General features: G+C 53.1%; 1 protein-coding gene and 1 non-coding gene across 3 annotated transcripts in view; one reads left to right on the top strand and one right to left on the bottom strand.

Moving 5' to 3' along the window:
- Positions 1 to 273: 273 nt before the first annotated feature.
- Positions 274 to 18,356, top strand: part of SLC25A42 (solute carrier family 25 member 42) — a 42,800-nt gene continuing 24,717 nt past the window's right edge. For both annotated transcript variants that reach the window (XM_065917365.1, XM_065917364.1), the window contains exon 1: positions 274 to 355. The gene's annotated coding sequence lies outside the window, so the exon portion shown is untranslated. The remainder of the gene's footprint in view (positions 356 to 18,356) is intronic.
- TRNAW-CCA (transfer RNA tryptophan (anticodon CCA)) lies at positions 14,730 to 14,802 on the bottom strand. Its single transcript has one exon. It is a non-coding gene; the product is annotated as a tRNA-Trp (tRNA).

Here is an 18,356-nt window from a genome sequence, read left to right as displayed (position 1 = left end):
ACCCCCAGCCATTGGCCATCAGGGCTGCCCGTCTTCCTCCGCGGCTCCAATCTTCGCCCGCCTCCGGGCCCTCGCCTCCCAGCGCCTCGCGCCCAGCTGGACCACCCGGGGGCCCCACTGCCTCCTCTCAATAGTCCCGCCTCCACCCCTCAGTGATTGGCTTTAGGGGCTGCTCGTCCGCTTCATGCCCACCAATATCCGCTGCCTCCAGGGGTGGTTGGCCAGCACGCAGCCAATCGGAGTACGGTTTGGGCCCCCTCCCGCGGCGCGCGCGGAGGGTGCGCGGGGCGGGGCTGTGGCGGCTGGAGGTGGTGGCGGCGGCGGCGGCAGCGGCGGTGGCGACACGTCCCAGCCGGTGAGGGGGCGCGGGGGGCGCGGGGCAGCGCAGGCGTCGAGGGAGCCCGCGCCTGTCGGGCCGCCCTAGGGCGAGGCACAGTCCTGTCATGGGCCCGGGGCGGGGGCGGACGAGGCGGGGCGTGACAGCAGCATCGCGGGGACCGGGAGAGGTTAAAGCCCACCCCCCGATCCCCACACCCCGCGCCTGATGCCCCTTGGGGCCCCCACAGCCGCATCTGAGGCCCTCGCCGACAGCCCACACATCCCTGACTGCACAGCCCTTCTCGTTGACATCTCCCGTCAGACACCTGAGACTGTCCGCCTCGCTGACACCCCCCCACACCCCTGGGGTCATGCCCCCAGGTGCCTCGCACAGTTGACTCTGCACCCCCTACACGCACCTATCTCTCTGGCTCCACTTACATTACTTCCCCCTCACACACCTGACACCGCGCCCCCAACTCACGAACCCCTTCTCGCACATCGTCCGAGACCTACCCTGATGATGTCCCTACACCATAGGGCGTTCCTCTCCTCCTCTCGGCGCAACCACACCTGAGCCTGCACCCCCACACCGCCGCCGGAGCCTGTGACCCCAAACTCACCATTCCCCGCTCACGTCTGGACTTGTTCCTGTTCCCTCACTGCCTTTTCTCACGCCCAAGTCTGCGACCCTCTCACTGCCCCCATCTTAAGTAATCTGGGTCAGCGCCCTCAGGTACTTCCACCTGCACATGTACACACCTGTCTGGTGCCCTTGGCAGCCCCTTGTGACTTGAACCCCCCCAGTCTGCACCCACCTGTACTTTCTTCCACCTGTGTTTGTGCTCACTCTATAATCCAGGTTTTCCAACATTCACCCAAGCCTTGCTATCTCAGGATCACGGCACCTTCCACCACCACCCCCTGAAAAAAAGCCCACCCAGATGTTATTTTTTCATTTATGATGGTCTGTTAAGTGATTTCCGGGCTTAACATAATCCTATCAGCCAAACAAACTGGAATTATCTCCATTTTACCAGCAATGAACCTAAAGCAGTTTGAACCAGAGTGGCATTGCCCACCTCTTCCCGAGCACTGAGCATTGCTGCTGACCCTTCTCTGTGGACCTCCCCCACTTTTGCCCATCTGTTGTGTTTATTTCTGAGGAATTGGTAGGGAGGGGACCCCCACCCTCCCTGCAGCTGTTCCTCAGGAGTCGTGACTTTGACTGGGTCTGGAAAGGCTGAGCTGGAAGGGGCGGCCCCTGATTGCTTTCTGAGCATGTGTCTCAGAGTCCAGGAGCTGGTGGGGGCGGGGGCACTGTTGCAGCTGGGCTTTAACACCTAGGGTGCCTCCGGCCAAGCTCACAGTGTCGCCTGGTGGCAGGGATTGCCAGGCTTTGGGACTCTGGCTTCAGCTCTTACAGACCGAGTCTCCTTGCTGACCCGGGAGAGCTCCATGGGCCCTTGATGCTGATAAACCGAGAGAGTAAGGAAACACTCTTCAGAGTGAGAAGGTTAATGTTTCGGCTCTTTAGAGATAAACTGCAAAACTGTAGCCTGGCTTGGTGCTGGGGATAAAGATTTTTCTGGAACTTTTTAAGTTCCCTGGAGTGTGATTTGCAAGTGTGCAGTGTGGAAGGAGGCTGATGGCTTTATTGTTAAAAAAAAAAAAAAGCAATAATGTACTGTTTCCTGTAAGGCTTGCACAGTACTTCTTAACACCTATCCACCCCTCACCCCTTCTCTCCCTGCAAAGATGGTGCTGGAATGTTCTGAAGGGTCTTGTTTTAAAGCCATTGGAGTTTTCTGTCCAAATTCAAATAGAGTAATTTAAAATGTGTGCGTGTGTGTGTATCTGTAAATGTACATATATACACATGCACACATTTTATATGTATGTATGTTCATGCATATATTATATATATACATATGCAAAGATATGAATAAACTGACAAGGTAATTGATATACATGGTCAAAATAAATGAATAAAATCAAGCAGTACAAAAGGAAGCGAGAGTAAAAACCAGGCAGATCTCCCCATACCTGTACCCTATCCCACTCTGGAGGGCCTCATTGTTAATAGTTTCTGGTATATAACAATGTTCCCTTCTAGAGGTGGTCTAAGGACCCCTTTTAAAGCACTGGTAAATTTGTATCACATTGTATCAAAAGGGTGGGTGACTTTATAACCAGTTCCTTACTGATGACTGTTTTAAGTTGTCTTTCATATGTTGGTTTTTTATAAAATATTTATTTTTATTATTTATTTATTGAGCTGCACCGGGTCTTGGTTGCCGCTGTGTGCTGTGTTAGGTGTGGTATATGGGATCTATTTCCCTGACCAGAGATCGAACCCAGGCCCCCTGCTTTGGGAGCACTGGACCACCAAGGAAGTCCCTCATATTTTGCTTTTACAAACCAAACTGCAGTGAATAGATTGAGTCTTGCATGAGCAAATAGGTAGTAAAAGTGTGTGGGGCTCCAGCCAAGCAGAGACACTTCAAACCCTCTCTGTCTTCATGGAGTTTGACATCCAACTGCAGCAACCTCCTGAGTGGCCAGGCCACAGGACACGTGCATCTAAATGGTTAATGCTCCTCTGTGGAGGCTGTGCGCTCATCAGTATTCTCAGCGTGGAGTTGGAATGCCCGATTCCTCCCCTGGTGGCCAGGGCAGTTGTCAAGTTCTGGTCTCTCCAGTCTTTCTATCCTTCCTTCTCTGAGGTGTTCCTGCCCGTAGTGGGTGGTGATTAAACATTAGATTTGTTTCTCCTCAAGAGTCTAAAGTTCAGTCCAAAAAAATACTTGAGTCCCTCATCTGCAGGGCTCTGAAGGAAACTATGGTGGTTGGCAGTGGGAGAGGCGGTCCTTTCTAGAGAAAGATGCAGGGCCTGCCTGGGGTCCCAGGATGAGAGGCCGGAGATATTGACCGTTTTTTTGTTTTTTTTTTTTAACACTTGGATCCAGCAAAAGAATGAAGGTGTCTGATGAGGCTGACACAAGTCACAGATGTTAAATCTATTTAGGAAGATGTCTTGAGACTCTGTTGAGTTGTCAGTGATTTCCCACTATTGGTGCCAGGTGGAGGGCGTCATCAGACCAAGGGCAGGCCTTTTCACATTTGTCATCCCATATTTTAGTCTTCTAGTCTTTTAGTGTATTGGCACTGAGACTTTAGAGGATTATTGAGTTGATTGGAGCCTTTAGCTTGTTTGGGTTTTGCAAGCCAGCTCTTTTAAAAAATGCATTGTATTTTTTATTTTAAATGTGAACTGCTTCTTAGTAATAATAGTACATAATGTGCACATGAAAGAAGGTAGAAAGAATAAGGAAACCAACACCCAGTTTAAAAAGTAGAATGTTGCCCCAGTGGCCCCTCCCTGGTCCCTGTGCTATTTTTAAAATATGCTTGTCAATGTTTGTTTTCTTCACTGAATACCTTTTGCTGCAGCTGAGAGCTTAGGTTACAGGGGCTCAACAGAGATCAGGAGAAGCCAGGTTTTCTGTTGAAGCTTGGCCATCAGGGCGACCTGTGGGATACAGAGAGAGGAGCAGTGACCTCAGGGCCATGGGCATGTCGCTGGCCGAGGCACGGTGTGCACTTGGGAGGCGCAGACTCCTGCTGTATTCGTTTCCTGGAACTGCCATAACAGATAACCCCAAACTGGACAGTGTGAGACAACGGAAGTTTATTCTGTTACTGTTGTGGAGTTCAGAAGTCCGAAATCAAGGAATTGGAAGGTGCTGTGGACTGGGTGCTTGCGTCTCCCCTAAAATTCACATGTTGAAACTTAATCCCCCATGTGACAATATTAGGAGGTGGGCTTTGGGGAGATGATTCCCTTATGAGAAGGGAGCCCCCACGAGTGGGATTAGTGGCCTTCTAAAAGAGGCCCAAGAGGCCTCTCCTGCCCCGTCTGCTCTGTGAGGACACAGAGAGGTAGACTTCTGTGAGCCAGAAAGAGAATCTGAACAGACACCAAATCTGCTGGCACCCTGACCTTAGGCGTCTCATCCTCTAGAACCACGAGAGATGTATTTCTTTTTACAAGCCACCCAACCAGAACTAAAACAGCACGCTTGTGTCCTACCTGGACCTTGAGGGAGACCCTTTTCTTGCCTCTGATGGCTGCCAGCAGTCCTTGAGTTCCTCAGCTTGCAGCTCTAGCACCCTAATCTCCATCTCTGTCTTCTGAAGATTTATTTTTTAATTAAAAAAATTAATTTTTATTTGCTTGTCTGTGCTGGGTCCTACTTGCGGCACGCAGGATCTCTGGTCTTCATGATGGCATGCAGACTCTTTAGTTGGGGCATGAGGGACTCTTTCGGTTTCGGCATGTGGGATCTAGTTCCCCAGCCAGAGATCGAACCTGGGCCCCGCGCATGGGGAGTGCAGAGTCTTAGCCTCTGGACCACCAGGGAAGTCCCTTCGCCTGTCTTCATGTGGCCTTCTTCCCCGTATGTGTGTCCTCCTTTAAGGACACCCATCGTTGGATTTAGGGTCCACCAAATCCAGGATGACTCATCTTGATATCCTTAGCTAATTACACCTGAAAGACCCTATTCTAAATGAGGTCACTTCCTGAGGTCCTGGGTAGACGTGAACTTCAGACCTCATTTAACCCCTAGAGCTGCAGAGCCAGCATTCCTGCCAGGACGTTACTGAAGGAGGTGCTTGTCCAGCAGCCTCTGCTGTTTCAGACAAGATGGGGCCGGCAGGGTCGGAACACACTTCTCAGGCCCTCCAGGTGGCCCGTGTGCACGGGCCCCGTGGGCTCCCTCACTCACCTGCCTCCCTGCTGGAAGGTGGGAGCATCTGCTCGGTGCCAGCAAGGGCCCAGACACATGAACGGTTGTCTTCATTTTGCTCTTTGCCACTCCTTGGCACATGCTTACCTATGGAGTTTGGTCTGGATCGTCTCAGTTTTACAGAAGGGTGACCAAGGCGTCCAGGGACCTCTGTCTAAAGATACATAGGGAAAACGTGGGAAAGTTAAGGCAGACCTAGGTTGTCCTGAATCCAGGTCCTATCCTCCTTCAAACAAGTCACCCATAGCACCGTGCTTCCTTCCACTGTTAGAATCAGGTATTTATACAATGTCCTGGAATGCCACCACCAGCACAGCTTCCAGGAGTGGAACAGACCTGAAGCCTTACAGCACAACTTTTCTATAATCTGTAAATATCTGTGTGCCAGGGTCAGGGACGGGTGTGGGGGAGGTAGAAACACCGGCTCGGAAAGGTTTGGGACATGGGTGTGGCTCAGACTTACCCGCAAGGAACTGGGGCAGAGGAAACAAACAAACCTGAATATGGCAGGACCCAAGAAAAGGCCAAGCCAGGGAGCACGAGTGGGTCCTGAGAGGGGATTGGGTTGAAGACCTGGTCCATGGTCCTGATGAGAGAGACAGGCGAGGGTCTTGCACTGAGGCCAGGCCACTGTGGACAGGCCAGATCCGCAGACCCAAGCTTAGACGCTCTGACCACCTGTACCTCCCCGACTATGAGATGAGGGCCAGAACGGAAGGCCTGCCTTGTGAGTGGTTTCGAGACTTCCAACATGGAAATGTGCCAGAGCTCTGAGCGGATGTCGGAGTCTTTGCTCTATCTCCAAGTGGTATACCTTTGCCATGGTATGAGTGGAGAAAGTCAATATGTACATTTCATTAGGTATTAATTAGCCACACTGATCGATGACCTGCCCCGTCAACAGTGTCAACACAACTAATCTCACCCTCACCCTGTCTAAAGGGCTGATTCCTAGGTCATACTCAGGGACTCTGATTTATGTCTGGGGCAAGAGTCCTGCACGAATGTCACCAGAGATTCAGGGACGGGCACACCTGGGGGTTGAGGTGAAACACTGCCCTCCCCTGCCCTACTTTGGGCAGGCCTCTGCATCCATGAGAAGGGAGGGGATGGGGTGGAGTATATGGCTTATAGCCTTGCTGGTCACACCTTAGCCAGTGACTGGTCTAGCCTCCCATTAGTACGTATGAGCCGCGCCTTGAAGAACAGACCGTTTGGGGCCTATGAGCCCCATTTTTTTGGCCCCACCACGTGGCATGTGGGATCTTAGTTCCCCAACCAGGGACTGAACCCTTGCCCGCTGCAGTGGAAGAGTGGAAGCTTAGAGTCTTAACCACTGGACCACCAGGGAAGTCCCCCAGGGAGCCTGTTTCATTGGTCAGAGCCAAATGTTGACCAGCCCTGAATGTCAGGGCTGGAGGCTGCCCTGCTGACTGTGAGCAGCAGTGGTGGCGTCAGGGCCGAGGGCTTGATGGAGAGCAAGAGCTTCCTAAACCGCCATCGTTTAATGGACAGTGGGGCGCCACTCTCCAGATTTCAACACTTCAAGGAGATGAACCTGCAGGAGACAGAGTCGAGGGCTGGATGCCACAGACATGCTCAGCCCTCTGGGAGGCCCCAGCATGAAGGTGTGTGGGTACGTGGTGAGACATGGGAGCTGGGGAGACCTGCTCGGTAGAACCGGGTGACCTTAGCCCCAGTCTGACTCCTCATTAGGGAGCACGATACCCCAGAGACCTGCTTGGGCAGCCCCAGCCTCAGAAGATAGTGACAGAGGAGGAGAAGGAGGCCAAGGAGGTTTAGTAACATGTCCAAGGCCACACACTGGACACATCCTCCCACACCAGTTCAGCACAGCAGGAGCCCGGGCACACCCCCCCCCCCCCCACCCCGGGGAACAAGGCAGGCAGCCATGGAAGAGGCGCGTCCGTGCTGCCGGTGTGTGGTGCCTGTGAGCAGGAAGACACAGCGAAATCACTGTCTTCACACTGTCTACAGGTATTCACCTTGGCTTTTTGCTAGGCACTGACAGTAAGTGTGACACAGGCCCTTGCCTTCCAGGGTCCCCAGGCTAGTGGGGAAGGGGAGTGGAAAACAGCCCCTCCCAGCAAGCAGAGAACCACGGAGTGCTCAGTGCAGGGCAGAGCAGCCAGCCTTGAGAAGGTGAGACCAGGATATTTAGGATGGGCTTTGAAGGATGCAGAGGAGTTTGCCAGACATAAGGAGTAGGATGGAGAACATGGCGCAAGCAAAAACAATTCACTCAGCCAGTAAATAATTGAGCAGGTGCAATTGAGTAGCCCGGTGCTGGGCCCTGTGTGTCAGGAACACAAGGCTTTGGGGTAAAGATGTTACACAAGTGCACCCTCTTAGCAGAGGAGCATGAAGGCCATTAAGTGCCTCAGTTTGTTTTAGGTCACTTCACACACCATTGACCACAGGTGTTGGCAGCACTGTCTGCAAGGACCGAGGAGAGTGGTTGCCCATAGAACGTTCGGATCTTTCAGGACATGGGCGTCTGGCCTGTAGAGACAGCAGCACAGGGTTGCAGTGACCGGAGTTGGTCTGCAGTACTTGCACCTGCAGCAGGAGAAGCAGCAGGCAGCAGCCAGCTGGGTCAGAGTTAACCAGGAAAGGCCCTTGGGTAAGATGCTTCCCCTCACTAGGCCCATTCACTGGAAAAGAAAACAGCCTTTATCAGCAGACAGATAGGACGTTAATAGGCTTCCCTTTACCAAGAGATTACGGGATCTGTTGAGAAACTGCCCTCCCGTCTGTATGAACACTTCCCTCCTCCTGCCGGTGGAGCACCCAGCTGTGGCAAACCCTGCCACTCACTGGCACACCTGGTGTCCCTGGCCGGGGAGCTGCCTGCGTGTGCGTGCCCGTGAGCGTGTCCCTGGCCGGGGAGCTGCCTGCGTGTGCGTGCCCGTGAGCGTGTCCCTGGCCGGGGAGCTGCCTGCGTGTGCGTGCCCGTGAGCGTGTCCCTGGCCGGGGAGCTGCCTGCGTGTGCGTGCCCGTGAGCGTGTCCCTGGCCGGGGAGCTGCCTGCGTGTGCGTGCCCGTGAGCGTGTCCCTGGCCGGGGAGCTGCCTGCGTGTGCGTGCCCGTGAGCGTGTCCCTGGCCGGGGAGCTGCCTGCGTGTGCGTGCCCGTGAGCGTGTCCCTGGCCGGGGAGCTGCCTGCGTGTGCGTGCCCGTGAGCGTGTCCCTGGCCGGGGAGCTGCCTGCGTGTGCGTGCCCGTGAGCGTGTCCCTGGCCGGGGAGCTGCCTGCGTGTGTGTGCCCGTGAGCGTGTCCCTGGCCGGGGAGCTGCCTGCGTGTATGTCCGTGAGCGTGTCCCTGGCCAGGGAGTTGCCTGTGTGTGTGTCCGTGAGTGTGTGGCGGGAAGGCCCCGGATGCGGAGCGGCTGCCATGTGGTACCCTTGGGACGGGCCATCTAGGACCCTCGTGTCTCTTTTATTTGTTTACACATATAGTGATTTCCTTTGGCTGTGATCGTCACAGTCGCAATGCGCAGGCTCGTCACTGCGCAGGTGGTCTTTCTCTAGTTGCAGCGTCGGGAGCTACTTCCTGGTTGCAGTGCGCGCGCTTCTCATTGCAATGGCTTGTCTTGTGGGCTCAGTAGTTGCAGCTCAAGGGTTTAGTTGCCCCAAGGCATGTGGAATCTTCCCAGACCAGGGATCGAACCTGTGTGCCCTGCTTTGACAGGCGTATTCTTAACCCCTGGACCACCAGGGAAGTCTGATATTGCTGTCTCTTAGATATTGCTGTTCAGTAAGTTATATTGCTGCATGGCGTCCCCTGCCCCCATCCCCACTTCACTTTAATTTTTGTTTAATGAGAGGTATAGAAATAGCATATGAAAAGATAAACACTTGGGTTTTTTGCTTTTTAAAAGGTATTTATTTGGCTGTGCTGGGTCTTAGTTGTGGCATGTGGGATCTAGTTCCCTGACCAGGGATTGAATTCAGGTCCCCTGCATTGGGAATACGGAATCTTAGCCACTGGACCCACCGGAGAAGTCCCAATGAATACTTGTTATTTGGGGGGGAAAAAAAAACCCATCCCAAACTGGCTGAACTGAAAAGGGGCTTTGTGGGCTCCAGGGAGAAAAAGTCCATGTGCTTCCTGTACTTTCCAGGTTCTTTCGGTCTGCTGGGTCCCAGGACAGCCTAAGCCTGCTGGTGTCTGCCTCCCCCTCCTGACCTTGGCCTTGTGGTGACTGCCCTTGGCCTAACTTCCCCTCCCTGGAGAAAAAGGACTTATCTAGCACAGGGGGCTCCCTCAAAAGTCTCAGTTTTGGGTCCAGCACCCCAAACCCAGGAGAGTGAGCTCTCGTGACCTGAGCAGGGTCACCCAGGTCACCCTGGAGTCAAGGGGAGGGTCAGCGTCCCCTTCTCCAAGGGGATAGCAGGCAGAGTCGGGTGGCTACCAGGGTGCAGCCTCCAGAAGAGGCCTGGTTGTCCTCTGCATCTGTGGCCCAACAGGAGCTTAAGCATCTCCTCCAGACTGTCAGTCATTGTCAAAGTCATCCGAGGTATATCCTCTGCAGGTGGGGAGGGGGGTGAGCAGTAGTGAGCCGTGCATGTCACCCCTACGCCCCAGATGCCATCAGAGCACCCTGGGAGTTAGGAACATGACTCTCAAGCTCAGACTCAGTTGGCCTGGGAGGGGCCAAGAAGGTTTCTGTTTTTTTTTTATGGTTTTTAAGTTTTTTATTGCACTGTAATTTACACACAGTAAAGTGAATAACCCATAAATATACAACTCAGAAATTATTACATCCATTCACACTTGAAACCTGGTCAAGATACAGAGCCTTTCAAGCCCCTCAGCTGGCCTCTCCACACCCCTTTCTTGTCTTACCCACCAAAGGTAACCCCATCTGATCCTAACATCACAGATGCATTTTGTCTATGCTTCAATTTCTTGTTTAATTGTGTTAAGATATATACAACGTAAAATCTGGCTTCCCAGGTAGCTCAGTGATAATCCTCCCACCAATGCAGGAGATGCTGGTTCAATCCCTGGGTCAGGAAGATCTGCTGGAGGAGGAAATAGCAACCCACTCTAGTATTCTTGCCTGGGAAATTCCATGAACAGAGGAGCCTTGCAGGCTACAGTCCATGGGGTCACAAAGAGTCAGACAAGACTGAGCATTCTATGAATGCTCACACACAACATAAAATATACCATCTTAACATTTTTTTAGTGTACAGTTCAGTAGCATTAAGTACATTCACACTGCTGTGCAACTGTAACCACCATCCATCTCTAGAACTTTTCCATCTTCCCAAACTGAAACTCTGTCCCCATTAGACACTAACTGCCCTCCCCCTCCCCCAGGCCCTGAGTCCATGCTAAGTCCCTTCAGTTGTCTTTGATTCTTTGTGACCCTGTGGACTGTGGCCCACCAGGCTCCTCTGTTCAAGGGATTCTCCAGGCAAGAATACTGGAGTGGGTTGCCATTTCCCACCCTCTCCATGGTGCCTCCTCCCCAGAGCATATACATGGCAACCACCCAGTTAATCTGACTCAAAATAACCTAGTAGGGGAGGAGAGGATCACAAAAAACTGGAAAATTCTTAAAGAGATGGGAATACCACACCACCTTACCTGTCTCCTGAGAAATCTGTATGCAGGTCAAGAAGAAACAGTCAGAACCGGACATGGGACAAACACGCCTGTTTCCAAATTGGGAAGCGAGTACATCAAGGTTGTATATTGTCACCCTGCTTATTTAAGTCATATGCAGAGTACATCATGCAAAATGCAGGGCTGGATGAAGCACAAGCTGGACTCAAGATGGCCAGGAGAAATACCAATAACCTCAGATATGCTGATGACACAACCCTTATAGCAGAAAGCAAAGAGGAACCAAAGAGCCCCTTGATGAAAGTGAAGAAGGAGAGTGAAAAAGCTGGCTTAAAACTCAACATGCAAGAAACTAAGATCATGGCATCCGGTCCGAATACTTCATGTCAAATAGATAGGGAAATAATGGAAATAGTGACAGACTTTATTTTGGGGGACTCCAAAATCATTGCAGATGGTGACTGCAGCCGTCAGATTAAGAGACACTTGCTCCTTGGAAGAAAAGCTATGACCAATCTAGACAGGATGTTAAAAAGCAGAGACGTTACTTTGCTGACAAAGATCCATCTACTCAAAGCTATGGTTTTTCCAGTAGTCATGTATGGATGTGAGAATTGGACCATAAAGAAAGCTGAGCACTGAAGAATTGATGCTTTTGAGCTGTGGTGTTGGAGGAGACTCTTGAGAGTCCCTTGGACTGCAGGGTGATCTAACCAATCCATCCTAAAGGAAATCTATCCTAAACATTCATTGGAAGGACTGATGCTGAAGCTGAAGCTCCAATACTTTGGCCACCTGATGCAAAGAGCTGACTCATTGGAAAAGACCCTGATGCTGGGAAGGATTGAAGTTGGGAGGAGAAGGGGATGAAAAGGATGAGATGGTTGGATGTCATCACCAACTCGATGGACGTGAGTTTGAGCAAGCTCTGGGACCTGGTGATGGACAGGGAAGCCTGGCATGCTGCAGTCCACGGGGTCACAAAGAGTCAGACACGACTGAGTGACTGAACTGAGGGGAGAAGAGTGTTGGTGAGGAAAGGGAGGTCTGAGGTGTGACCAGGCTCCTACCACCCTGGAAGAGCCACTGGAAGCGCTTCTCTGATGGATCAGAGAAGGGCCTCCCAGGGCAGATGGAGTGGGGGGCTGTTTTTTTTTTTTTTAAGTGTGTTGTTTTTAATTTTATTTATTTAATTTTTGGCTACTCCGAGTCTTCAGTGCTGTGCCTGGGCTTTCTCTGGCTGCAATGGATGGGGGCTACTCTTGGTTGCAATGTGCAGGCTTCTCACTGGGGTGTCTTGCTGCAGAGCGCGGGCTCCAGGCACACAGGCTTACCTGCTCCGCAGCGTGTGGGATCTTCCTGGACCGGGAACTGAACCTGTGTCCCTTGCATTAGCAGGCAGATTCTTATCCACTGTGCCACCCGGGAAGTACCAGCTGGGGTTTGTGTGTGTGTAAAGTCACATAACTTAAAATTTCCATTTTACCTTCTGGGTTTTTTTTGTTTGTTTGTTTGTTTTTTGTTTTTTGGCCATTCTTCACAGCATGCAGGCTCTTAGCTCCCTGACCAGGGATTGAAGCCATGCCTCCTGCAGTGGAATCTCAGAGTCCTAAGCACCGCGCCTATAAGGAATCCTCCCATTCTACCCAGTTCAGTGGCATGTGGCACTGTCACAGTGTTGCGCTACTACCGCTTCAAAAGAACCTCTTTGTCACCTGAAAAGGAAGTCTGTTCCCCGTCCCCCAGCCTCTGAGGCTGCCACGCTGCTCTCTGTGTCTGCAGGTCTGCATGCTGTGGACACTTCGTACATGTACATGGAGTCTCATGACACGCGGCCCCTTGTGTCTGCCCTCATGCCCTTGGCATCAGGGCAAGAGGCAGCACATGTTAGTGCTTCATTCTCGTTTTTTCCCGAGAGGAACTCATTCCTTTTTATGGCTGAGTAATAATAATTTATCGATTGCAACTAGTGCTGCTCTGAACATGGTGTGCAAGGATTTGCTTGAACATCTGTTTTCAGCTCTTTGGAGTGGGAGTAGAATCTTGGGGTCACTTGGTAGCTCTGTGTTCAAGTAGCTGGGGAGCCTCCAGACTGATTTCCACAGCGATAGTCCTATCGAACATTCTGGAGCATGAGGATTCCAGGTCCTTCGGGCAAGTTCGGGCAGACCTCAGTAGGGTGAAGTCGGGGGGACGTGGTTCTCTGCATTCCGGCTCGCTCACCCCAGGCTTGGCCAAGCCCAGCTCACCGGCCAGAGAGCCCAGGCCCCCAGGAATAAGGGCACTGCCCAAGGGCGTGCACCTGGTGAGGGGCGGGGCCAGCTTTGGATCCAGGACTCTCCCTGCCCAGTTATACTTCCCCGACAGGTGACGAGGGGAGGCCGAGCACTGAACCTGGAAGGAACCACAGGAGTAACCGTTGCAACCAGCCTGGTGGTTGGGGTGAGTGGCGAGGCAGAGGGTGCTGGGGGAGCGGGAGAGTGGTAGCCACACACCCAGACAGGACTGACACTAGCTGACTTCCAGTGCAAATCCACTGTTCTTTTTTGACATTTATTTATTTGTCCACGTTGGGTCTTAGTTGCGGCCCGCGGGCTCAGTAGTTACAGCGCATGGCCTTAGTTGCCTCACGGCCTGTGGAATCTCAGTTCCCAGACCAGGCATTGAACCTGTGTCCCCTTCATTGAAAAGCTGATTCTTAACCACTAGACCAGCAGGGAAGTCCCCCACTGGGTCTATTTTTAATTAAACTTAGATGCATTATATGTTTTGCCCTCGTATCCTCCCCAGTGCTGTAATGGGACCACAAGATAGTACCAGAAGTCTTGGCAATCTCTTCTCAGTTGGGAAGCTCAGGGTCAGGGGTGAGCAAGAATCTGCCAAGGGTGGAGCCCTTGAAACAAGGGCTGCCTGCCCTGCTGGCTTCCTTTCCCCTACATTGGCCCCTCCCAGGCCTCCTCGTCCCAGAAAACAAGCCCACCACTCCGGGGTCTCAGAGAGAATGTGGGCAGGTTCCTGGATCTCCCTCAGCCTCCCTTCGTCAGACCCTGTCCTGCCTGAGTGACCCCACAGGCAGCCTCTCTAGGCCTCCTTAGCCTGTCCCTGGCTTCCCCGCTGCCCGTACAGAACCACAGCCTCTCCTCTCTCTCTGGCTGGCTCATTCCTGCCCGGAGGCCTTTTGCACACCCTGTCTCACTGTTGGAATGCAGCTCCTGCCGGCCCCTCTACCCCCAACCCTATTTATTCCAGCGTCAGCTCCAACACCCCTGTCAGGAGGCCAGCTTGGCCACCCAGTCTTGAATCTGGGTCCCCATCTCCCTGTTCCCTGCCTTCCTGGGGGGGGGGGGGGAATGGTTCAGCTCCCTGAACTGTCTTGCTTGCTTCTGCGTGAGGGCACATGCCAGTCTGCTGCCATGCCCTCAGGGCCCAGCAGGGCCTGACACGAGGAGGCTCTGGGCAGCTACCATCATGTGCAAGCCCAGCCTCCCCGGGGCAGCCACTGGGCTGCAAGCAGGACTGGCCGTTGTGGTTTTCTCATTGTCTTACGCTGACCTGGAGTCGGTCTCCTGTGACTCTGGGCACTGTCCCCCAGGGCCACTGCCTGGCGTCTTGTGACAGTCTGGGTCAGTCTCTCATGGCCGCAGTGACACTCTGCCACACGCACGGAGCCCGAACACCGCACAGGCTCAGGATCCTTTGGTTCCAGAGGTCAGATGTCTCAAATGGGTCTGAGGGCTGGAGAGTCCAGAAGAGGATCCGTTTTCCTTGCCTTTTCCCGCTCCCGAAGGCCATCTGCGTGCTGCTGGCAATGGTCCCTTCTACTGCCTTCAGAGCCAGGGTAGCATCTTCAAGTCTTGCTAAGATCTGCCTCCATGTCTACTCTGACTTCCTGCCTCCCTCTCTCTCTTTCTTTTTCTCCATTTATTTGGTGGCCCTGGGTGTCAGCTGTTGCACGCAGGATCTTCTTTGCTATGTGCAGGCTCCTAATTGCAGCACGTGGGATCAGGTTCCCTGACCAGGGATTGAACCTGGGCCTCCTGCGTTGGGAGCATGAAGTCTTAACCACTGGACTACCAGGAAAGCACCTTTCTCCCTTAAGGACTTGTGATGCCGTTGGGGCCATCCTGATACTCCAAGAGAGTTTTTCTTTCCCAAGATCCTTAACTTGATCACACCTGCAAACTTCCTTTTGCCATGTGAGGTGACATCCACAGGTCCCCAGGAGTCAGGACAGATGTCTTTAGGGGCCATCATTCAGTTTACCACAGCCCTTTAAATTTTGGGCCAGAGTGGTCCTTACGGCTCCCTCTTCTAGGACCATTACCCCAAATGTCAGGACAAGAGGGTTCCAGGCCATTTGGTCCCTGCTCACAAGCCTCCCACCCTGGCCCTGCCTGGTGGCGCCACTCCCCCATCTGAGGTTCTGTTACCCAGAGTGAAGGAGTGAATTCCCCTCAATTCCCCCTGCCCAGGCTATAGGGGCGGGGGGTGGCTGGGCAGCCTTCAGAGGGTCGTCTGCAGAGCAGCGGCGCTTGGCCTCAGACAGCAGCAGGCACCCTGTCCTGCCTCCCGCCTACATCTATCTGTACAGTCAGATAGATGTACAGTGTACAGTCAGCACACTGACGTTTGTTCCTTGCACACTCCCAGTTTTGACTCCTGCAGCTGCTGGAAACTTTTGGACCACTGTTTCATCATCCTTGGGGTCGCCATCCCCACTCCCTCCCCAGACCTGCCCCTCCACCTCCAGTGGATGGAAAACAGCTCCGTCCACACGGCCAGTGCTGGAAGAGTGAAGCGGGAAATAAGTAACAGAGCAGTGACTTAACCCACAGTGTAAACTGATCTGAATAAATGGCTGAATGAGTAAATAAACATGGGCTTCCTAGGTGGTGCTAGTGGAGACAGAAGAGACTCAGATTCGATCCCTGGGTCAGAAAGATCCCCTGGAGAAGGAAAGGGCAACCCACTCCAGTATTCTTGCCTGGAAACTCCCATGAGCAGAGGAGCCACGGGGTCACAAAGAGTTGGACACGACTGAAACAGTTTAGCATGCAAGTAAATAAGGGCGGTGGGGAGACCACTGTTCTGGAAGAATCCTCCCCTCTCAACCTCTGCTAACTTCCCTCTTCCACCCTACCTCTTGCCCATGGTGGGCTGGTTCCAAAGGGAAGAGTCTAGAAAGGGAAAAAGGATCACTAGACAGGGGGACGCCTGGCAGACCCCGCTTTAACCAAGAAGCCCAGGTTCATCTCCCCTGGAGTAAATCTGTGCCCCCAGGGTCCCCTGGTATAATGTTTAGGAGAGGGCCTCCCACCTCTGTGTACCTCCTGGAGCACCACAACCCAGGCTCATAGTGAGAAAACACTTTGGACAAACTCAAACCAGGGGGTGAGGGAGGTTATCCTGCAGGACGAGGAAGGCCTCAAGCTCATGGATGAGAATCAGAGGCAGAAAAGGGGGGTTTGGGGAATAACTCACGGAACTGAAGAAAGCCAGGAGTTCAGCTGTCAGTTATGTTAGAACAAGAGCAGTAAAGGTCTCGCCCCCCGGGTCAGCCTTGGCTCGCTTTACATGGTCACCCTTCTCAGATCTGTGGACCGTGACACTTGGGGGTCTCAAGACGCTCCTGCTTCTTTATTTTATCAGGTACTGCATGTGGCACTGCCCACTGCCCCTAAGTCACCTCCACGCAGGGAGTGGTCCACACGAGGCCCTCCATTCAGAAGAAGGGGCAGCTGGAGCTTGAACCAGCTCTAGCCCTTCCCTGTTGAGTGACCCGTCGGCATTTTCCAACACGGCATCTGCCAGCCCGCCTATATGGGGTGGTTCTGCTCCTTTCACGTGGCATCTGGTCTCCCCTTGTGCCTCATTATCTCAGGTTGGGCCCAAGATACTAGATTTTTTTAAGTCCCACAAGGTACGGGGTATCATCTTTCCCCAGACAGTATTTCCGCTGGCTTTTTCCAGGCTTGAGGGAGCCAGAGACTCGGGCCACCTTCTTCCAAGTTCAAGACTGAAAGTTCTCAGGCTGCCAGACACCAGGCCTCCATCCATCTAGGCTTTCTGCCGAAACCTTCCTTCTACCCCATGGCCTTCGGTGAGTCCCCATCAGGGACTGGTTACCCAGGGTCTCCGTCGCTGACCGCTCTCCCCGCCGACTGCTCAGCGGGCCCCTTGGTTGCCTCTTCCAGGCTCACATCTCAGGAACTTGTTGATCTTGGCCTCCGGTGACCCAGCCCCCTCAGATCTCAGAGGTCCCTGCCCTTTGGCTTCAAGTTCTGCGTGGCTTTGAGAGTTGTCTCAGGCGCTGTCTGAGTGCAGCCAAACTCTTACCACTGCCTCCCCTGCACTACTGTTCATTCAGGTTAAACAAAATCTTTCGTAAGAGGCACGTGCTTCTCTGGAAGAAGCATTCAGGATGAAATGATATTGAGGTCACCGAGGAGCCAGGCTCTGTGGAGACGGACTCAGCTGCGGCTTTTGAGTCCCGTGTCAAGGCTGCAGTCGCTTCCGTTCTTGGTCTGGCCAAGCTGCTCCACATCTCATCAGCAAAGCGGGGACGTAAAGCAGTGACTGTGACGGCCACAGTCTTCAGCTGTGATGGTTACCACCATGACGGCCTCCAGCAAGGACGCATGCTGCCTCAGCTTCCCCATCTATAAAGCGGCATCCACGGGCATTGGTTCAGGCTGGACAGAGAACACAGGGGCAGAGGGATTTAATGAACAACAGCTGCCACTGTTCCATCGTGTCGAGTATCACCCTTCACCCTACTCTCACCCCTACATGCAGAGCCAGAGGCAGAGGGTGAGGGCCTTGGCCTGAGGAGAGGCCAGGGTCAGGGTGCGCCTGCCAGGAGGGATGAAGGTCTGCCTTCAAGCCAGGCAGCACTAATCCCTGCTGTGGGGCCACGGCTGCTTGCACCCTTCCCCAGCACGGAACTTGGAGATGCTCTCAAAGGCACCCACTCGGCAGGGAGGAGCCAGGACACAGTGCCAGCCCTTCTCGCCACAGGCGTCTGACACATGTTTCTCTGAAAACTTTGGCAGTCCCAGAAGCTCCTGGTTTTCTCATAACTTCTTTGTTTTTTTAAAGCTGTGTATTTTGAAATAACTTTAGACTCACCGAAAAATGACAAAAATAGCTGAGAGTTCCTGATACATTTGCCCTAGCGGCTCCCGTGGTTAGCGTCTCACGATACAGTTATCTGAACCAGGAACTAAATGTCGATGCGACACTAGGCTCTCATCTCCAGACTGAAAACTCACATTGTCAGCTTTCCCCCTTAGGTTCTTTCTCTGGTCCAGGCTCGGATGCTGCATTTAGTCCTTGTGTCTCCTGAGTCACCTTCGATCTGTGAAGTGATGGTTCCTCAGCTTTCCCTTGTTGTCCGTGACCTTCACGCTGAGAACCGCTCAGCTGTTTGCAGAGTGTTTCTCAGTGTGGCTTGTCAGACGCTTCCTCGGGATCAGATCAGGAGTTGTGCGTCTTTGGCAGAAACCCCACAGAAGTGACGCTGTGTCCTTCCCGTTGTATTATATCCAGCGTGCGAGCTGTCGCTGTGTCCTGTCCTAGGTGGCTGACCTTGATCGCTTGGTCAAGATGGGGTCTGCCAGCTTGCTCTGCCCAGA

This window comes from Muntiacus reevesi, chromosome 1 (assembly GCF_963930625.1).
Source record: "Muntiacus reevesi chromosome 1, mMunRee1.1, whole genome shotgun sequence".
NCBI classification, from domain to species: domain Eukaryota; kingdom Metazoa; phylum Chordata; class Mammalia; order Artiodactyla; family Cervidae; genus Muntiacus; species Muntiacus reevesi.
This window is presented reverse-complemented; position numbering and strand designations above follow the sequence as displayed.